This window comes from Oryzias latipes, chromosome 1 (assembly GCF_053564925.1).
Source record: "Oryzias latipes strain Hd-rR chromosome 1, Olatipes_Hd-rR_3.1".
NCBI lineage: Eukaryota > Metazoa > Chordata > Actinopteri > Beloniformes > Adrianichthyidae > Oryzias > Oryzias latipes.
The window spans coordinates 24,801,377-24,824,310 of record NC_136237.1 but is presented as its reverse complement, the minus strand read 5'-3'; the positions used below and the strand labels follow the sequence as shown (position 1 = coordinate 24,824,310).

At 40.0% G+C, this 22,934-nt stretch overlaps 2 long non-coding RNA genes across 5 annotated transcripts; both read right to left on the bottom strand.

The window, feature by feature from the left end:
- Positions 1–368: 368 nt before the first annotated feature.
- LOC144991033 (uncharacterized) lies at positions 369–5,863 on the bottom strand. Of its 2 annotated transcripts, XR_013654949.1 has the most exons (7): positions 5,344–5,863; positions 4,991–5,011; positions 4,707–4,802; positions 4,311–4,383; positions 2,873–3,159; positions 1,639–2,196; positions 369–1,549 (listed from the first exon to the last, which is right to left on the bottom strand). It is a non-coding gene; the product is annotated as an uncharacterized LOC144991033 (long non-coding RNA). The 2 variants fall into 2 exon arrangements; XR_013654948.1 differs by having other exon boundaries at positions 369–2,196; positions 5,344–5,838.
- Positions 5,864–15,935: 10,072 nt separating this feature from the next.
- On the bottom strand, positions 15,936–20,664 carry LOC144991030 (uncharacterized). 3 transcript variants are annotated; one of them, XR_013654944.1, is made up of 7 exons: positions 20,416–20,664; positions 19,344–19,425; positions 18,965–19,056; positions 18,508–18,619; positions 17,038–17,065; positions 16,802–16,921; positions 15,936–16,372 (listed from the first exon to the last, which is right to left on the bottom strand). It is a non-coding gene; the product is annotated as an uncharacterized LOC144991030 (long non-coding RNA). The 3 variants fall into 3 exon arrangements; XR_013654942.1 differs by having other exon boundaries at positions 16,802–17,065; positions 20,416–20,663; XR_013654943.1 differs by having other exon boundaries at positions 16,802–17,065; positions 18,965–19,041; positions 20,416–20,663.
- Positions 20,665–22,934: the final 2,270 nt, after the last annotated feature.

Sequence of the window (22,934 nt, the reverse complement as noted above, 5' to 3'; positions counted from 1 at the left end):
CTTTATTTCTGAAGGAAATGTTTGTTTTTGTGTTCTAACAGGCTGTAAATTTGTTCTGAGTAACAATTTTCCAATAAAGTCATTTTGTTTCCAGACTTGTTTTTCTGTAACATTAATAAACATCAGCAAAAACGTCTTTGTTGGGGTCACCTTACAGATATATTTATATGAAAGTTTCAAATTGAGACTTGTTCCTATGAGATTCATTTGCTTTGTTAAACAGTTCAAGTACATTGTGATTCTGCAGCATTTCATTTCTAATAAAGAAACAAAAAGGTTGTCAAAAATAGGAGGTATTAAAAACTGGAATATGAGCTGAAAGCTTTTTGCAATTGTTCTGAGCAGAAGAGCAACTCTGAATGCAAATCAAAAGTCAAAGTCAAAGTCGGCTTTATTGTCAAATGTACTGCATCCATAAAGACATACAGCACAGATGAAATTGCTTTCCTCTCACCCCACAGTGCAAGCAGCATATAAAATAAATAAATAAACGACTTAAAAAATAGATAAAAAGACAGCAATAATAAGAAGAATAACAGAAGTCTAAACAGTGCAGAGAGCAATGAGATGGTTAAAGTGGCAGTTTAAAGTGACAACAGTGCTGAGAACAATAAGTGGATGAGTTAGTGGTGGCAGTCTTTGGTGAAAGTGGTGATCTGAACTGTTGTGAAAGTTTTCAGTGTGGGCTTGTAGGACGGAGTGGAGGGGCCAGAGGGGGGAGGGCAGGGAGGGAGTTTAGTGTCCTTATCGCCTGATGGAGGAAGCTGTCTTTTAGTCTGCTGGTTCTGGCCTGCAGACTTTGCAGCCTCCTCCCTGATGGTAGCAGGTTGAAGTGACTCTGGGATGGGTGTGAGGGGTCCCCTGCAATCCTGATGGCTTTGCGGGTGAGGCGGGAGCAGTAAATGTCCGAGAGGCCAATAAGAGGGACACCAACGATCTTCTCACAATGTGCTGCAGAGTCTTCCAGCAGGACGCGTTGCAGGCTCCGTACCACACGGTGATGCAGCTGGTCAGGATGCTCTCGATGCCCCCCCTGTAGAAAGTCTGCATGATGGGGGGGGAGGAGCTCTGGCCGTCTTCAGTTTGCGGAGGAAGTACAGGCGTTGTTGGGATTTCTTGGCCAGTGATGCGGTGTTTTGGTTCCAAGACAGGTCGTCGGAGATGTGCACCCCCAGGAACTTGGTGCACCTCACCCTTTCCACAGCAGCACCATTAACGATCAGTGGAGCGTGCTGGGTGGGAGTTCTCCTGAAGTCCACAACCATCTCCTTTGTCTTCTCCACATTCAGGTGGAGATTATTGTCTTTGCACCACAGAGCTAGCCTGCTCACCTCCCTCCTGTAGGGGGTCTCATCGTTGTTGATGAGACCCACCACCATCAATCTTGTAAGTATTGTTAACATTAACATTTTTTGGAACCAAGAACCTTTGTTGTTGGCAGAAGCAGCTGCCATGTCTGCTTCTGGAGTGGTTTCATTTTTTTCTTTAGCTCTAGCCCTTTTTCCATCAGTTTAATCACTGACCTGACAGCCACCTTCTCCAGGTCATTCTGTAATCAACGACAATTATGTCTGGTCTTAGAAAACATCCTGCCCTTTCATGTCCAGGTGTTTATAGCCAATCAGAATATTTAATCACCTGATATAGAACGGTACATGTCTGCTTCTGGTGAGAAATGCCCAAAATCTGTACTGTTGGCTGTAGGCTTGACCCGTCAAATAGCTGAGGTGCAGGCCACTTCGCTCTGTTGGGAAGGAAACTCACTCGGACAAAAGTCAAAGCGGAAATGACAAGAGGAGAGAGCAGCAGTTCCATCAAACGGCTCAGGGTGTCCCAGTCTAGTCAGCTGGGGCGGAGATGGGGGTGCCTGCACCAGTATGGAAAGGCGATCATGAAGCTGCTGCATACCAGACAAATAGCTGCGCATGTCCTGCTTCAAGGCAGATCCCTCCTCAGGTGGAGGAAAAACCTCACTGAAGTTACTCCTACCTGCTGGGTCTGACATGGTCACAGTGTAATGTTTCGAGGGTATCTGGATGACCCAATTGCAGACATGAAGAGGCAAGAGTAGTGAGGTGAATGTTTAAATTTATAATTTATGAACGAAATTATTAAAACATAGAACATCAACAAAACACCAAAAGAAAAAAATACAACAAAATAAAAACAAAGGGTCTTTTGATTTGATTCTTCTCCCTGAAATCACAAAAACAAAAATCACATCCTTAAATTATTTCAGCATTTAAATTTGTAATCACAAATATTCCATTTTATTTTTCATCCATCCATCCATTTTCTATTCCATTTTTCCCTTTTGGGGTCACGGGGCGCTGGAGCCTATCCCGCCCACTTGTGGGAGAAGGCAGGGGACACCCTGGACAGGTCGCCAGTCTGTCGCAGTTTAAGATGTCCACAATCAAACACCCATTCACTCTCACACCTATGGATTTTTTTTAAAATGAGACAAATGTGTTTTTCTCAAGTAAATAGGAATTCATTGATTTGAAAAACCTATTTTTTCCAATTGTGTAATAATTACTTCTGATGCTTCTCTCATACGTTTATTTATAAATTGTATGAATATTTGGCAAAAACCTTAATCTGGTTTCAAGCTTGACGTATCCAGTAGAAACAAGAACATCTATCATTTTTTGACTTAAATAATATGTTGATTTCTTTAAATGAGCTAATATCATATGACAACATAAGTACAAGAAATAAAGAGAACAATAATTGTAGGTCAGTTTTTTTTATATTATTTAATGATTTTCAATTTCGTTGAGATTTTTTAAAATTTTATGCACATTTGATTGAAAAATAACATCACCGACTCATCTGTTCACACACAACGAGCAGGAGGAGTCAAACTTACCATTTTATCTGGACCCATAAATCTGGATTAGCCGGCGCCTCTCCTGTTCGTTCCTGGGCAAGGCCAGGAGCTTCCGAAGGAGAAACTATTTTGTGATGAGTGCACCATTCTTAAAATGCACTTTGGTTAAAGTGGGTGCGGCTGGGCCTCTGGGCAGGGGTGGGGGTCTTGGTGGGAGCGGGGCTCTGGGAGGGGGTGGGATTCTGGGCCGGAGTGGGGTTCTTGGGGAGAACGAGGCTCTGGGAGGGGCACCACGAGGGGGTGGAGGAGGAAATTTCTTCATTTTCCTGTGAGTTCAGAATACATATGTTAACGGTTAAGGCACATATCACTAGAGACATCACGTGATTCCTCATGGGAGGAGAGCACCGCCATCTTGGTGAGGTCAAGTTACTGCTGCAGTGCATGCATGTGAACAGATTTTTTGCAATATGCCAGTTCATTGTGCTAGTTTCAACTGCCAAAATAAGAGTCCACAAAGGAGGAAGGCAGAACATTTCACAGGTAAAATTTTTTCTTTTACTGCTGGAGGGGCTTTCTTAATAGAACACAAGTTGACATGCATGATGCTGCAGGGCTATTATCAACATGCTGCATGCTGTACGCATAATTTGCTGTTGACATAAATGTAAACTTTATTTAGTTAAACCTATTAACAGCATACTAGGATTAGGCCAATATGGTAATATAGATTTAAGCATTTCTGACTCAGTCAGTGACTGAACTTTTCTAGCAGTCAGGAGGAGGACCGCAGAAGGCAGACATGCTTCTATGTAGTCCCGAGAAGCTGTGGAAACTCATCAGAAGTTCACAACCAACTCAAAGCCGTTTTCTCTGCCGCTAACACAGTCTGCTCCTGGTGCGTGCGGCCGGCCTGACACAGAGCGGTGACGTCATCGCCCCACCTCCCCTCTGCTAATGCTTTTTCGAAATGAATATTGCAACAAGGTGCGCAGGGTGGATGTTAAAATGCAAATGCAATCCCCTCTTTGCATTTTCGTTTTAATTATGACACAGAATGAGCGGTTTTAAGTATAAAATGAAAAAGCATTTAGAAATATTGTTTTCTCTTTTTAATTTTGAGTCAAAAAAATGCAGCTACATTTTGGAAATTAAAAAGCATTTCTGTTAATCCATTTTAAATGTTTAGACATTTCTAAATAAATTTTGGTACACATTTACCATGGACCTTTTTAAAATGAAATGTCAAATACATTTTCATTATCATTTTAATTAAGTGACAGAATAAGCTGTATTGAGGAAGGAAATGATAAAGCATTTTGAAGTATTGCTTTTTCTTTTTAATTTTGAGTCAAAAAAATGCAGCTTCATTTTGAAAATTAAAAAGCATTTTTGGTTTTGACTATTTTTTATTTATGCTATAGAATCGCTTCCATACATATGATCTGTTCACACAACAAGCAGGAGTCAAACTTACCATTTTAGTTTGCGCCATTGCCGGAGGCAGAGTCTCTCCTCCTTGCCAAGGCCAGGAGCATCCTCAACAGAAACTGACAGAAAACAATATTTGACTTCACAAGGAAAAACTTCGAACAATCTGCGTGTATACAATTGTTTAAATAAGAAAATGACGTGAAATTTTAAACGTTGGGCCTACACAAAGTATTTCTACATAGGTCAGTGTAATAGACAGAAAAAGTTTAATGATGAAAACTCCAAAAAGGCTAAAATGTATCTGTTTTCATTTGAAATCAATTTTAAAAGAGTATTTGTAACTATAAATTGTACTTCTTTGAAAAAAAAATCGTGGAGAAATGAGGTGTGTCGTATGTGAGAAAGATGACATGTTTTTGAGCAAACACTTTCAACTCACCTGATTTTCCCAAGCGACTCTGCGGTCCCGCCTCGCTCCAAGTATGGCTGAATGCCAGACTAGGGGTTCCTTTGCGGGGGTGAGGGGTTATTTGTTCTGTTAATTCGGCAAAAATACATGAAATGGTTAACGTTGAAGTACCTACAAGCTGAGTGGTTAGCTTACATTTTATTGTACAATGGGCAAAGAAAAACACTGAAAGCATATTTATCTAACAAACAATTTATCTAACTACAGTTTGTTTCCACACACAACAAATTGTAAAAATAAAACAAGTACCTCACCTGGCTTGAGGGGGTTTTCTTCTGTGATTTGCGTCCGTTAGTTTGAAAAGAAAACAAATCTATCGTTAGCATTGTCGTTATTAATTGAAACTATGGATGTCACATCCAGCAAAATTATATCTATCTATATTTATTAGGAGTGTAAAAAATAAGCTAAAAATCTCAATAATTTGGTTGAATTCAGAGTTCGGCTCCATACGGTTCGGTACGAGCCACGGCTGTTAACAAATCTGCTTGATAGAAGTTACTATTTGTGAACCATAAAGCTTAACTATTTCTATTTTCCATTTAACAATCCAAGCATAGTTTCCACACAAAATTGTAAATCAACGAAACAGAAAAATATACCTCACCAATTGATTGTCCGGGATTTCAGCCTGACTCGATTGCGGACAGACACCCGCGTGCCCTCACACAAATGGTCTGATTCGGAACATACTGTAGCGGTCCAGCCATACACTTACTTCAGCGAGGAATCAAAAGTATATTTGCCTGTCAGATGATTTTGTTGGAAAGCTGACCGTGCCCCATACACCGCACGACCCCGGTCAGTCTCAGGAAGGATTAAGCCGATGGGATGGTTCTATTTGCCTATCAGCAAATGCCCGTTAATTTCATTAAACCCAATCGGCCCAAACAGCATGGAGGTCACTTCAGTACACAACCCTCTGACTCAAGGTTTCACCCTGAAGCTCCCCACTTCCCATAAGCCTTTGGGGCTGAAGACAGCGCTAAACTCCTAACCCCCGGGTCGCTACGTGAGACTGTTTTCGTGTCTCACAAATTCGTCCGTAAATGCTGCGTTTAAATACCAGTGGAATGCTCGGTCATTAGAATTTTCCTATCAGCCTTCCCTTCTAAACGTATTTCCTTCAGTGGGTGTAGCAGGCAATGAATTATATAACTCATTGGTAGCAGGGCTTAAAAATACTTTAAAGGAAAATAAAAATTATTATCTGAGAATATGACGTTCACTTTTAAACGCTAATATATATATTAAAATTATATTATTCTCCGAGACACCGAATTGATACAAAATGCGTAACAGGAACGACCAGTAGGGGGCAATGTTTTTTTTCCCCCGGAAAAATCAAAGGCAGTCACACTGAGAGAGTCACGGGAAGAATGGCGGCCCATCTCGGTGGTGAGCGCCCCGAAGTAAGTAGCCTCTATGTTCAACACTAACATCTACTGTCTTCATGTATTGATTGTGTCATTGTCTGGATACGTTTAAAAGGGAAGGCTGATAGGAAAATTCTAAAGACCGAGCATTCCACTGGTATTTAAACGCAGCATTTACGGACGAATTTGTGAGACGGTCTTTTTTTTTTTTTTTTGGTTTTTTTTATTTGAACATTAAACATACAAATAATAACAACACACAAAAAATAGAGAAAAAAAATAAAATAAAAAAATAAAACAAAATATATAGAATTGTAGTTTACAATACTAGGGATTGTGATACAGCATATGATCTTCAATGAAAATACACAGTTTTATTGCATTTTTGTTTTTCATCAATGTCAGAGATTTAAAATATAAACTGATTTCTTTAAGAAATGTATTGAATAATGGTTTGGTTTTTAAGAATCTGCACTTGTGAATGAAAAATTTCCCAGATATTAATGAGGTATTGAATGTCAAATCAAATAGATTATCACCAGAAACTACTCCAAATAATATAATGTGCTTTTGTAATTGAATAGAAATGGGAAAGGGAAACTTTGAAGAGCACCAAAAAAAGAAATCCTCCCAAAAACTGTAAACATACATACATTCAAAAAACAAATGATCAAGTGTTTCAATATTTATATCACAAAAAGAACAGTTATTTTCTGGAAAACCAAAACGTATGTGTAACAGTTCTTTGCACGGATAGACTTCATTCATTATTTTAAAATGGATTTCTTTGTATTTTGGGAAAATTGGATATTTAATAAACTGAGATCTTAACTTGCTTATTTCCTCTCTTGTGTAATGCTGTGACATAGAAGGATTTTTGTCAAATGTTGGAAACAGTTCTCTAACAAATAAAGATCGTATAAATGAGTTTGGAAGTTTTGAATTAAGCGGTCGACCATCAAACAACAGAGAGGGAAGCTGAACTTGAACATTTTGAACCAAACTGGAGGACATTTTGATCAAAGTCTGAAGGATTGCTTTGATCACATTGTTCTATTGTTTTCTATCATTTATTTTAAAGTTACTGGAAAAAGTTTCAAATGAGACAATGTTTCCACTGTCATTCATAATATGTAGTAATGACCAAATGCCGTTATCAATCCAATTTTTGTAAAACAAAGATTTGTTTCTACATAACACATACCGACAGTTCCATATGGGAGTATTGTGTGGACTAAAGTTATGCTTGTATATGAGTTTCCAGTGCAGTAACACCTGCTGATAATAAGTAGAAAGTTTAATAGGAAGTTTTCTGTAATCAAAGTCACATTTTAGAAGCAACTCAATGCCCCCCAGATGAGAAAAGATGTTTGAGGGAATATGAAACCAAATATTTCTTCCATTTTGCAGAAAAGACCTAAGCCAATTTATTTTAATCATACCATCCAAACTTTCAAGGTCTATGGCTTTAAATCCACCTTCACTGTAATCCTGAATTATAGTTCCTTTTTTTTTGTAATAACTTTTATTTTTCCAGATTAAGTTGAACTTGGCCTGGTTTATTGCTTTCCTTGCAGATTTAGGACTTGGGAGTGAATATGCTGGATAAATGAATCTGGATAAACATTCTAATTTAGTGAGAAACACTCTGCCCAGAATAGAAATGTCTCGCTGTGACCACATGTTTAAATTGGCTTTACATTTTTCTAAAGTTTTCCATAAGTTCATTTCCTCCATTGTTTTACTGTCTTTGGTAATATGAACACCAAGATATTTCAAAACAGTCCTAACAGCTGTGTTATGAAGAACTGACTGATCAGAATAGTGAACTGGCAACAATTCATATTTGCTGAGATTTAGTTTTAACCAGATGCTTTAGAGAAGAAATCCACAGTCTGAATGATCTCCAGTATTTGATGACTGTCCTTCATGAATGTGGCTGTGTCGTCTGCCAGCTGAGTGATGGCTAACAGAACATTGAGTTTACCGAAACCAGAGTTTTTAATAAATATTGATAACATTTCTGTTGCTGTTATAAAAAGTAACGGTGAAATTGGACAACCTTGTTTAATTCCTTTGTTAATTAAAAACCTGGGAGAAATGCCATTTGGTAAAATAACTACACTGTTTGTATCATTATAGATTGTTTGAACAAAACTTATGAAATTAGGTCCAAATCCAAATATTTCTAAAGTCTGAATCATAAATTTGTGTTCAACCGTGTCAAAGGCTTTAAAGAAATCCAAAAATAAAATGAAGCCATCATTTTCAATTAATTGATTATAGTCAATCAGATCAAGAACTAACCGGATATTATTGGGAATTGATCGTCCTTTTAAGAATCCCGATTGTGTGTCTGAGATGATCTGATTCAGTCCTGTTTTTAATCTAGATGCATAAATGTTGGTTAAAATTTTATAATCACTGTTGAGGAGGGATATTGGCCTCAAATGATCAATTAGTCTGGCGTCTTTCCAAGGTTTAGGAATCAGGGTACTGACACCCTGCTTCATGGTAGTTGGAAGGATGTTCAACTCAACTTATGACCAACAGAAACTGCTCTTTCAAGTGTTCCCAAAAATGTCTGTAAAGGTTCATGATAAGCCCATCAGATCCTGGAGATTTATCTACAGCTAAACTTCTCATGGCTTTTTCTGCTTCTTCCATAGTGATTTCTGCTTCGCACACTTGTTTAAAATTTTCCTCCACTTTAGGAGCCAAACCCTTGATGTGGTTGAAGAAGCGATCAGCATCCTGAAATGAATAAGAAGAAGAGTACAACCCGCTGTAAAACTGGAAAATTTCTCTCTTAATTTCCTCCATAAACTTCATCCTCCAATAGAATAGAGTTGAACTTCCAGTAACCTTTGTTTTTAGGATTATTGCGAGGTTGAATAATAAGTTTAATCATAGAATGATCTGTTAATGTTGCAGCAGAAATATTAGCTATTGATGTAAAATTCTGTTGATTTTCATTTGTTAACCAAAAATCCAACCTAGATTTATTAGATCCGTCCGGTTTAAACCAAGTGAACGCTCGAACATTAGGATTATCACGGCGCCAGACATCAGAAACATTTAAATCTCTACATAAATGAAGAAGAACTGGATTATAATGATGATTTTGAAATGTTGAGGGAAATCTGTCAAGGTATTCATCTTCCACCATATTAAAATCACCTCCAATGATTAAATTACTGCTAGGATATCTTTGGTTTAGCTCTTTAACAGAATTTGTAAAATCTGAAAAGATGATTTTGTTTTGCGCTGCAGAGTTATATCCATATACATTTCCCAGAATAACAAATTTATCATCTTTCATATAAACACAAATCAACCAGTGACCAGAATCATCTCTTTTTGTAACTTAAAGCTTGCCAGAAAAACTATTCAGTAATATAGCGACCCCTGCTGACCGATTGGTGCCATGAGAGAAAAGGATTTCATCTCCCCACTGATTGGCCCAAAACTTTTCATCAGTCTCGTTGGAGTGAGTTTCTTGTAGACAACATTGAACTTTTTGGTTTTTGCAAAATAAAAAAAGTGATTTTCTTTTAACAGAATCCCTAATACCCCTAGTATTTAGTGAAATGAAAGACCACACAGAACTTAAAGGCATAAAATAAAACACAGAATGATGTAAACAACAAAAAAAAGAGAAAATTTAAGATAAAAGAATCTGGTGTCTTAAATTAAGGGTTAGCTGTGCCCCTAACTATTTACTAAATATGAAACTGAGAATTTTACCATTACAGTATATGATGATTTTCATGAAAATGTTTCACTGGAAAACAATATAAATTGTTATAACAAATTATATAACCATATTAATTATGCAGTGCTATTTTGGACAGGATTCCAACCACATGTTCCCTGATGTTCTCGTCATCTTTTTATTTCAGACCATGAATTTTCAAGTTCCATCTTCGTTTGTATCTTTCCAAGTCTGCAACTGTTTCCTTCAGTTCTAGGTTCTCTTTCACTATCCTTGGGATTTCTCTTTCCAACGTTGCAATTTTCGTTTTGCAGTCTTTTATTTCAGCCGCGTTCATCTCTACGAGCCGGGAGATGTTTGCCACCATTATTTTTTTTTCATGCTGCTGACTTCCAAAATCATCTATTTTGGACGTCAACCTTTCAATTGCAGCCAAAACAGCATCATCAGATCTGGAAGTAGACTCCTGTCCCGTTTTCACCTTCAAAGGTGGTCCCGTAGACTTTGTGGGAGTAGGTGGTGGTTTCCTTTTCACACTAGAAGCGACGTCCATGTGGGAATAGTCATGCTCGCTCATCATGGCCGAGGGCTGCAAAGTTGGAGCTTGCTTCGGACTTGTTTTCTTCGTCGCCATTTAAGCAAAAAAGATGAACTCTCCAAGATGTTTTTTCCAAAACGAAGATAAAGTCAACGCGCAACTGTTCTCCAGTCAAACCGTTCTCTCTCAGTTTTCAAATTCTGACATTTACCGTGCAGATCGGGGCAAAAGGCGAGAGCTTAGCGAGAGACATCCGCTCAGTCCGCCATCCCAGCCGGTCTCCACGAATTTGTGAGACGTGAAAACAGTCTCACGGTAGATCCGTGCGTAACTTTGGCTTCGTGTGTGCGTAACAAGGGATTCGTGTGTGTTTTTTAAAGATGTGTGTGTGTAAGTAGTTTCAAGCTGTTGTAATCTTAATTTGTGCATACGTAAATTGCATTTTGTATTTTTTTCCTTTTATATTTTTTTAACTTATACAAAAAACGTATCATGTGAGTAACAAATCACGCACAAATCCAAATTTATGCACAAATCCTAATTTACGCACAAATCCGACTGAGTCTAATTTCTCTCCATATCGGTGTCAGTAAAGCGGAGCTTCATATATAAAATAAGGAGCTCAGAGACACATTTGGGTGTAGAAGACCGCTGCAGCCTTTATTTTCCTTTTCCTTCACATAAGTTCATCTGTCACCTTACGACATAAACCTGTCATCCGAACACCAATGCAGAAGTAAACAGTTTTACATACGCCCCCTACTCCAGATGAAATGTCCCGTTATAACATATAACAATAAAGAGGAATGAAAATAGTCTGTTATATTAGCATTAGAACGTTGAAAATGCCAGAAAGTACGGGGCGCCGAATGTAAAAATTAACCTCATGAAATTTATGTCTCAGTTTCACCACATTTAGACATTTCCTTCCATATTACTACATTTATATCACATGAATGTCAATCTGGGACTACCAGATGCAGTAAGTTACAGGGACCACATGGGGGCACTCTCACATGGTTCCATGAGCCAGGGGGTTGAGTCAGGAAGTGCATCCGCTCTCCAACTGAAGCCCAATCACAAGAGTGAATTCTGGGGGGTATTCCAGAAAGCAGGTTATGCTAGCTCCCACGATAAGTTTGAGGCCAAGGAAGTTGATAACCTCAGCTTTCATTTCCAGAAATGGAGGTATATTTCAGGTTAGGTCAAGTTACCATGGCAACTCATGCTCTGAACATAACCTGGTCCGGAGCAGGTTTAGTTGAAGCTTAGTTTGTTTACAGAGAGGTGAAGCAGCATGGCGTGTCCATTTGAAGATGATTTAGTGGATGAAGAAGCTCAGATAATACTTTTTCCACCATGAGAGGGTGATAAGACCACATATGGATGTTGGAATGATAAACTTTTTTACTTTGATCTAACTTAATTATTTGCTTCAGTTAAGATAAATCATTTTTTGTTAGGTCACCTTAAAAATAACACGTAGTTTTCAGACAATTATTTTCCTTTCGTTCAAATTAATTAAATTAAGTAGGTGTAACTTTGATGCTGTTGTTAGATCGGCACCGTAAGGGATTCTGGGATATCATTCCCTTTGCCTGTCTGGACGGATTTGGGTTTAAGTGTGGGTTTTTTACAAAATGTGTTTAGTTGTATAGCTTTTTACTGTGTTTCACCGTGTTTTGCTGAGCTATTTTGTCCTACTATGCTTACGTCTCTGCACCATGAGTGAGAGTAAATGAGAGGATGATGAGTTTATATCACCCCTACCACCTACAACTGTTATGACAGAGATGGAAAATTCTTTAATGAATTTTTGCACTCCGTGCATTTTTATCCGTCCTTTTTATTGTTATAAAAATGAGCATATCTGCCGGCTCAAACTTAGACATATGAAAGTTCAAGAAATACAAGTAATTAAGATGGAAAAAAGATTAATGGAGTAATGTGACATTTAGTTAGATAAATACGTACATTTGAGTTGTATAAACAATTATTGAGTTTGAATAAATTTAACTAAATTATTTTTCAGCCGTGTTACTTTTTTGATGGACTCATTAAAATCTCAGACTCCGTCTCACTTCCGTCTCAAGTGTCGCGCTTTCTTTTTTTTTTTCTCCACGCGTTTCCATGGTGACTCCAGAAATCGGCGATCTATTGAGGATGTCTTTATGTACCGTGTGTTACCCCAGGGTTACCAAGTCGAGCGTAATTACGCCAACTCATATCCGGTCTTTTGGAACCGACATACCCAGAGTAAGCAAGTTCAGGCAGATTTCAGCCAGAGTTCAGGCTTAAAGTCAGGCTAGTTTAAACATGCTTCCTGGAATACCCCCCTGGTATGATTGATGGTGACAAACCCCTGAAGGAAGGCGCTGAAAGAAAACCCAGTAAACAGTAAACTGTTGAGTTTTGGCACACCGGCTTGGTTTGGTCTCATTGGTTTTCTTTGTTGGTTGTGGCGTAAATGAGCAAAAGCTGAAGTGAAGCTGCCTTGCATTCATCTAACCACAGCTGAAAGCAGCTCTTGGAATCGTGGAAGTGAACACCTCAAAATCCTAACTTTCTTGACTCATTACAGGCTGGTCCACAAATACGATTGCTTGGATAAGAAGCTGTACCCTATGCTCACACACAAACACAAAGTCCTCACACAGAAGTGTGCCGTCTGCCATCTCTATTGCCAGATTTGGAAAAACAAACATTCCGAGTAATATTAGTCTTTTCTTAAACTAATAATTCCATATTTTTGACACTTCTAGATGGTACACCACTAGTGACCAGTTTGCTCCCAGCGACCCGTGTCTCTTTTGTGACAAATGCTTCCGGATACTGCATTACGATGCTGACGGCAACAAACTGGGAGAGTTTTCAGCTTATCCTCATGTGGATCGAGGTGCTTTTCTGTGCTGAAGCCTCAAGGAATTATGTTTGACTGTTGAGCAGTAAAATTCTCTTTATTTCTGAAGGAAATGTTTATGATTTTGTGTTCTAACAGCTTTTTGCAATTTTTCTGAGCAGAAGAGCAACTCTGAATGCAAATCAATATTGTAAGTATTGTGAACATTAACATTTTTGGAACCAAGAACCTTTTTGTTGTTGGCAGAAGCAGCTGCCATGTCTGCGTCTGGAGTGGTTTCATTTTTTTCTTTAGCTCTAGCCCTTTTTCCATCAGTTTAATCATTGACCTTCTGACAGCCACCTTCTCCAGGTCATTCTGTAATCAACGACAATTATGTCTGGTCTTAGAAAACATCCTGCCCTTTCATGTCCAGGTGTTTATAGCCAATCGGAATCTTTAATCACCTGATATAGAACGGTACATGTCTGCTTCTGGTGAGAAATGCCCAAAATCTGTACTGTTGGCTGTTGGCTTGACCCGTCAAATAGCTCAGGTGCAGGCCACTTCGCTCTGTTGGGAAGGAAACTCACTCGGACAAAAGTCAAAGCGGAAATGACAAGAGGAGAGAGCAGCAGTTCCATCAAACGGCTCGGGGTGTCCCAGTCTAGTCAGCTGGGGCGGAGACGGGGGTGCCTGCACTAGTATGGAAAGGCGATCATGAAGCTGCTGCATACCAGACAAATAGCTGCGCATGTCCTGCTTCAAGGCAGATCCCTCCTCAGGTGGATGAAAAACCTCACTGAAGTTACTCCGACCTGCTGGGTCTGACATGGTCACAGTGTAATGTTTCGAGGGTATCTGGATGGTATCTGGACTTATTCTTCTCACACACTCAGTGGCCGCCTCACAGACGGGCATCACGCAGCGGTGAGCTGCTCTGAGCCGTGCATAACCGTTTGTGGTCGGGGGTGACGCGCCGCCGCGCGCTTAACCAAAACCCTAAACCTTCCTCCGGGTCTGTGTGACCCAGAGAAAAGTTTACCACGGACTGCATGTATTTAGAAAATTGAGTAAAAAAATGAGTTCTAAGGAAAGTAAGGAACTCCTTAATGTGGTCCGGGGAGGGAGGGGGCTGTCAGGTTTCCTGGTTTCAAGCTTGTCATTGTCATGCCCCCAAGAGTCATTTACCCCACTGTGATTGGTTGGTCAGCTCCGCGCACGACAATGAAAAAGTGTCATTCATACAAACTGGCGGGCCGAATTAAAATTGAACTTTCATATTAAGGCGGGGGCCGCAAAATATCATCATGGGGGCCGTGAGTTTGAGACCCCTGCTGTACACTCTGGCACTGGTACACTAGCCGCAGGTCGGAAGAACGAATCAATTGTTCGCTTACCCATAGCTCAGACGCACGCAAATATCAGGTTGTGATGATATTTGTCTCCATTTCTTTCCCACAGATGTTTACGCACGCGAATATCTCTAGGCCCCTCCCCTTAGGCATCACTCGAATGTGTGCTCGCGTTTCATGAGTATGTGCGCGAGTGTGTGTGTCTATGGAGTTAATTCAGTCTCAATAATCAGAAATGCACACAACCGGTTTTACAAATGCACACGCTCCGATTCACAAATGTCATTTTATGCAAACGTGAAAAATAAATTCGGAAATACACACCCTGTGTTTCACAAACACACAGATTGTGTTTCACACATGCACACTAAATGTTTTACAAATGCACAATAAGTGTTTCTCACAAATGTGCACACTGTGTTTCACAAAAAACATTTTAGAAATTCACAATAAATGTATCAGAAATGCACAGTAAGTGCTTCACAAACGCGATTTTTAGGTACACATGTGATGTGAACTCACAGATCATTCGAACTGCAAACTGTGCATTCAAAATCCCGTTCTCGTTTGTGAATCTCCCCGTGTGTGTGAGAGATTTTTCTACGGTGAATATTGAGACTCATCTGACGGAGCGGGTCAACTAATCTCACCATTGGCTAGTGAATCTGTCAATCAAACTCATCGGGAAAGCAGGCGGGTTCGCTTTTGGCCAATCGAATGGCCCCTTACACTTTCTCTACGCTTTCTGCGGGTGGCAAAAGCCCCGCCCATATTTGATTCTGTACCAGTCGGTCGTTAGCGTGTTAGCCCTAGCATGGCTTGTCGGTTTATTGCCTTCGGTTGTCAAAAATTACTGGCTTGTGCAACTTTTCAGTGGACCTGGAAGCAAGGCAACAGTGGTTGAATGCAGTTGACATAGAATCCATCGAACTCTGTACTGGTCATGGGATTTACAATGAACGTTTCACTCGGGATTGTTTGTACGTTATTCTCTTAGCTTTCATGCTAGCGTCATTTCAACACTCAGACACGGTTTTGATCATATGAAGGTGGAGGAGAAAAATCTTCAACTTCCACAGGTTTTGTGGAGAAACTGGCATCACTTTGCTCCGTACCACGCAGTGGGACTACATTACCTCAAGTTCATCTCACTGTCAATCACAGATACCCAATACACCCCCCCTGCTCAGCCCGAAGTCACTTTGCTTGACCTTAATTTTATTTTTTTAATAACTCAAATGTAATTGATTTTATATTGTAACCATATACATATACACCTCTTGGCCAGGTCACCCTTGCAAAAAAGATCCTCATCTCTCTGGGTTTTATAGCTGGTTAAATACTACACAACAAAAGATGGTCATAGAACAACAAAGTGCAAACATTCACCCTTTATTGCAGAGTAAAATTCAGTGAAAACATGGACAGATTAAAACATCAAAATTTAAGCAAATGTGGGATCTCTACTGATTTGAATTTTATTTAAACTGGAACTAATTTTCATAACATCCTTACATACAATGAAGTCCCTTGAACAATACAGCAGTATTGATTTGAACTCTGTCTTGCTCCCCTCAGTCTCTCTTCTTCTGTATGTAATTATGTCACCTAAATTAAGTTCTAAACACACTGGACAGTAAAGATGTAGGTCAACTCCCAAACGGTCTGAATTCCACAATGGATTGATGTCGTCTTGCAGTTCCAACATTTGTGGACCCAAAAGAGGACTGTCCCATACCAGGACATTGATCCCAGGATGAGGTTCAGTCATGGATCCACTCTCCTCCCATTCAATCTCTGGAACCAGCATACCCTGACAAAAAAAAAAAAAAAGATACTGTTTATGAACAGCACTGTTTTTTTTGTGTTTTAGATTATGTAGGAACAGTGACCGACTAATAATAACTTATATTGTTGCTTGCAGGCAGACCTCATATCTCCATAACTGTTTATAATTTGCAAATAAGTGAACCTTAACAAAGTAGTGACATTAGTACATCTGATGGCTCATAAGGCCATGCATTGTGATGCATTTTGAACTTGCAGATGTGCTATTCTTCCTACAAACAAACAATTTAGGGAAATTGTTTGCACCACACAACAATAATCCTTTTCATTCATTTTCGATGAAAATTCACTGTAGTCATTATGATTTCATGATACTCTTCTTGATACTTTCCACTTTAGTCAAACTGCACACAAATCAGTTGTCCAGTACAGTGAGATTAAATAAAGCATTTACCCGGGGATCAGAAACAGGGTTTTGGGTCAAGCCCAACTGCCACAGCTGATTTGGTGTCATGCTTTGCTCCGTCCTGATTGGATGGCTGTCCCACGCGTCACTAAAGACATCCAAACTGGCCTGAATGTGTGGTAGAAAAATGTAATGGCAGCAGAATACGTGATGTGACTGATATTGAGAAAGTCTTGGTCCTCAGGAGAGTGCAGGATGTTGTAATATAAACCAGTAACACTCACGAAGACATCACACCAGAGGAGCTCAATCCTGTATTTGGAAAAAAGCAAAAAGAAATATTATATTGTCAGATTTATTTTTAATACATCATTCACTTTTATGTATCAGGGCACGAGACTAACTTTTTTCACTAGGAGCATAGTGGCCCCTAACTGAAAATTTTAGGGGCACAACCAGAAAATTTAGGGGCGCATACCGTAAATCAACATTCTAACCAAATCTACTAATTTCCACTGTATTACTAATAAATACTTTAATAATAGATGCAGAAATTAAAATGTGCTGTTTCTAATTCAGTGTCACATTTTAATCTGCACTTTTGAAGATGCAACATGAAGGTAAACTGACAGCACCATCGCTGTCACGACAGTACAACTAAGTAAAAATAGTAAAAAAAATACCATACATTTAGAATAAAAAAAAGTTTTTAGTAACAAGTGATTACCGTAGTAACCTTTCGTAATTTCACAGTTTCAAACAATACTTAAATGTATGTAAATATTAGAGGATGGAAATTCATGTTGGTGACACCAAATAGGTTCAGTCAAGATGCACAATAAGCGTGTTTGAGATCACCCAGATGGACGCAACACTGCACAGATCACCTGGTGTGTGACGTATATTTTTTGTTTTTGCTCCAACATCACCTGTCAATCAAAACAAAAATATCACGAGAAAGGGGTGAGAGCAAGACACCAATCAGAGCGAACGCAGCTGGAAATTTAGTATTGAACTGACTAAAAGCTGCCCTACAGACTAAAAAACAATGCATTATGGGACATGCGTCCTGATGGGTTTTTTGTAGTTCACTGATCAATTAAAATAATTTAAAATACCAACTGATTAAAAAAAGGCTACATCCATCCCAAGACAACTCCTAATTCCTGGTCTCTTTCAGTCTCGCTGCAGATTCGATTTCATACGAGTTTGAGACCCCTGCTGTACACTCTGTCACTGGTACACTAGCTGCAGGTCGGAAGAACGAATCAATAGTTCGCTTGCTCATAGCTCAGACGCACATATCAGGTTGTGATGATATTTGTCTCCGTTTCCTTCCCACGGATGTTAGGCCCCGCCCCTCCACATATTTTAGCCACTTGCAGTGACTTTCCCTATTCTTCCCACACGCATTGGCCGCCTCAGGCATCACTCAATGAAACGCGAGTGTGTGCTCGCGTGTGCTCCAGTCTCATGAGTATTCGCGCGAGTGTGTGTGTCTGCCTGCGTGCGTGTGCGCTCGCGTCTCATTGATGATTTCATCTCTCATTTCATCGATCATTGACGTGCTCCTTTCATGTTTAATGTATAAAAAATACGGAGGGTGGGGGAGGCAAATTTACTGGTAGCACATGTGCGACTGGGTGTAAAATTCAGTCGCACACTCTCAAATTTTGGTCGCAAAATGCGACCAAATGGACGCAGTCTGGAGCCCTGTGTATATATTAAAGCTTCTAAAACTAGGTTCAACTCACCGTTGATTGTGTGTACACTTTTCCTGCAATGAAGCTGTTTGTGTCAGTTCTACGTACTGTGAGCATTTACTCGGCTATGCCCACATTTTCTCCTCCGTGATCTCCTCTCACCCTGACAATAACATGAAAATCATGTCTCAAACACATAATTACAAATGCATCGCCAATACGGTACACATCAGTTTAAAATGTAATGTTCTTATGTATGATGCCAATAAGTAGAATTTCTAGGTTAAAAAAATTGCAGGAGTGGGTTACATGTATCTCTGGGGAAAAAAATGAGGTGAGAGAGACTGTTAAGGGGGGGTAAAATGTTATTCATGAGGGGAAAGTTTTAGAGTTGCCTTTGTTTATGGAGAGGAGTCTAAAAAAAGTAATTTTATTTTTGTACAAATAACCAAGTACTTATACTGCCTGATATGTGAATAAAATATTTCTTTATGAATAACATGAATACCTCAGAGGAAAGCCATAAACGTTCACAGCGTCACTGAAGAAGGCCAAGTGGGTGTCTGCACAGTTGTTCTTTGCTATCTTCAGGTACAAGATCTATGGAATACAAGTACAAATACTTTCAACTGACAGATATTTACAGGGGCAAAAATGCTAAATTCCCAATTGACAGGTAAAACAGTAATACAACAGGATGATAAAATATGAAATAGAATAGAATAGAAGGGTATTTAATAATCCCTGAGGAAATTTTTTTAAAATGGCCATCTTAAAAAAACACATAAACACACATGCATTACAAATAGAAATATCACAAAATAAAAAGATTGATAAAAAAAAGGTAAATAATTGGAAAATCAGTGGGTAAAATTAAAAGAAATTACTTGTAAGATGCCCTGCCAGAGAGTTGTATTGCCTGATGGCACGAGGAACAAAAGATTGTCACGCTGTCACATTCAGTAATTCCTAGAGAATAAATAAAAACACAACAAACATGGATTAGATCATTTAGCTGTCTTATCTTAAATTACATAATTTTCAAATATATGAAAGGGGAATTTTTTAAAACACTCTTGCTATGATTACTTGAGCTTGTAGTAAAGAACACCTTTAAAAAAAATCAGAGACAAGACACTGATCACAGGAAGCCTGTGTGTAATACTTACAGTAACTTCTACTCAAATCACTGTTGACAGCTGATTTCTCCCATCCACCCTTTCTGTGACTACTTATCGACTACAAAACAGCCTAAAAACATAATGTTTGGGATTCTTGTCATTACGTCATTGGAAGTAAAGATACGGGGATTTTAGTGGCTGTCACTCTGACACAATCTCACAGGGCTGGTCATCACAATGAATACGGGTTCTAACGTTAGAAACTTAATGAGGCTTCTTTCATTCAACAGTGGATTCATGTATGTTATATTTAAAAAATGCCGTTTTCATGAATGTCATGAATTAACTTTGTTGCACAGTCCACCCCGTCTTAAAGTCTGGGTTGTGAAAAGACTGTGTCTAACTTTAACCCGGATCGCGTTTACATAAAGGCAGCACACGGAACAACTAGCTAGTTAGCATAGCATAGCATCAGTGTTTAAACAAATCGCCGTCTCCAAATCAATACTTTTTATTAAACTTTCTTTGCTGCTGTAAATCCGGCATGCTTTTCCCCTTAGTTCCTTATGAATCATGTTAAGAACCTACAGATCATTGGCTATAGACGCTAGCTTGAACCGACACCGGCTTGAACTTCACTCACACAGCCACAACTTGCACAGGCTAAGCAAAACAAAGCTAAGCTAATTTGCGGTGGGGGTACTCTGCAAACGACTCGGCTGCAGTGTTCATAAAGCATTCACACATGTCACTTGGCAAAGGAGAACGCTTCAACTTAGTATTCAATAACATTACAGGACGTACAACGAGGGAATGATCAAATAAATGCATTACTTACGGGCTGAGACTGATCCCGTTCAGAAGACCTCTCCGCCATGTTTGCCGCCCGCGTCCTCCCAACTGCTGTGCTGAACAGCTCCCTCCCTCGTCACTTTGAAAGTGAAGAGTGTAAGGGGCCATTGGATTGGCTAAAAGCGAACCCGCCTGCTTTGCCGATGAGTTTGATTGACAGATCCACTAGCCAATGGTGACATTAGTTGACCCGCTCCGTCAGATGAGTCTCAATATTCACCGTACAAAAATCTCTCACACACACGGGGAAATTCACAAATGAGAACGGGATTTTGAATGCACACTCTGCAATTCGAATGATCTGTGAGTTCACATCACATGTGTACCTAAAAATCATGTTTGTGAAGCACTTACTGTGCATTTCTGATACATTTATTGTGAATTTCTAAAATGTTTTTGTGAAAAACAGTGTGCACATTTGTGAGAAACACTTATTGTGCATTTGTAAAACATTTAGTGTGCATGTGTGAAACACAATCTGTGTGTTTGTGAAACACAGGGTGTGTATTTCCGAATTTATTTTTCACGTTTGCATAAAATGACATTTGTGAATCGGAGCGTGTGTATTTGTGAAATATGTTGTGTGCATTTCTGATTATTGAGACTGAATTAACTCCATAGTGTGTCTGCCTGCGTGCGTGTGGGCTCGCGTCTCATTGATCATTTCATTGATCATTGACGTGCGCCTTCCATGTTTGATGTATAAAAAAATACGGAGGGTGGGGGAGGCAAATTTACTGGTCGCACATGTGCGACTGGATGTAAAATTTAGTCGCACACTCTCAAATTTAGTCGCACACTCTCAATTGGTCGCAGTCTGGAGCCCTTGGGTTACTCCCTTACTCAGACATAAGCAGCAGCACCCTGACTACATCGATCGAAAATGCTTTAGCGAACGTGATGGCGCAATGCCCACTCATCAACACTAGGGGGGAGTATGCACCTCATCTTATCTACACTGTTATCAGAAATTGGGCAGTTTTGGTTCTAAATTTGCGGATAAAAAGTGGCTTTCGGCATGTATACATTAAAACAATTGATCCTAACTGTACTTTTTTCAAAGAATATCCAGAAACAATTAATCTTTTTTGCAATTGCAGGGCTTGACAGCCATTTGTCTGCTGGCCCGGTCCAGCTTGCTCAAGCAGTATGGACCACAAGACTTTATTTTTCACTTGTCCGCTCGGGCCACTAAAATATCTAACGGTTTATATATTTTTCATTGTTTTCAATAAAGTATATTTTGCGAAAACGTGTAGATTTACCTTGTCTTCTTCGCTTTGAAAGTTTGACGTGATTGTCACTGTTGTTTGTTTGACGTGGTGCGCCGGTGCCACACTCCGTGTCGGAAAAAGTCATTTGGGCCTGCGCAGTAGTGTTAAAAAATCCCGGAAGAGGACATGAGTCCCGTTGTAAACAAACGGCTGCCGCATTCATTTATGCAGGAGCTCGGTAATATACGAGACGATCTCCCTAACGTGCTTTTATTAATGTAATGAATATTGAGAAGCGCCTGTTTGCTCACCTTTTTATTTTAATCTGCGTGGTTGGTGCTTTTTTGTGGAAGAACAGAGCTGGAAGAAGCCAGTTAGGAGAGGCAATAAACACGGGCTAACATTATCCTTGTTTGATCATGGACACAAAATCCAGGACCATGCCGGAAAAGCTGTAATCTGCATCTTGGCTGGACATAAATGTGTGGGAATAACATCAGCCTTTATTTTCTCATGACACAATTGGAAACACAAATCCACGTGATTGTTTGACAGGTTTCTTAACACGAAGAGAGGCATTTCTGCTTTGAAAAGTTCGCACACCGCCCCAAAGCCGGCAGCCGCTAAACCCAGAGCGGCGGGACAGATCGCAGTCCATCTAAGTCTCCCACACATAACAAACACGTTTCAAAGCATCTGCCTCCCTCCCCTCAAACACACATTAATAAATGCGGCTACTCTGCTCAGAGAGAGACACGGTCCACTAGGTCCACTGGCACCCGAGCCCGAACACAGAGCTAGGGTGCAGGGTCCGGACGTCGGTAGGCACGAAGCGCTCCTCCCCCGGCATCCCCCTCGTGAGGGTGTAAGATAGCAGAGAGGCGAAGAGCCAGCGGGGCGAGGGCGGAGAGGCGCTTTTCAAGGGGCCTCCGCAAAGCAGCTGGTCGGTCCCCTATGCGCTCCAAAGCTTTCTCTCAGCGAAACACCGTCTATGCATGACATAAACCATAGCAGTAGTGACTACAGGTAAGATCGGGCATAAAAAAATCCAGCCCGACCCGACACTGGCCCTGGCATTAAAGCCGAACCCGGCCAGAACCCGACCAATTAACTTGCTTTGCAGGCCTGAGCCCGAAGCAAACCCAAAATTTCAATTTCTCCCATAGTATTTTTGGCAGAAAAAAAACGCAAGAAATGCGTGCGCAGAGCTGTGGGCACCCCTCATTCTGCCAGTAGCTGGACCACAGTGTATGTCAATCAACGGTGGGCTGGTGACTGGTGGGATAGAGGG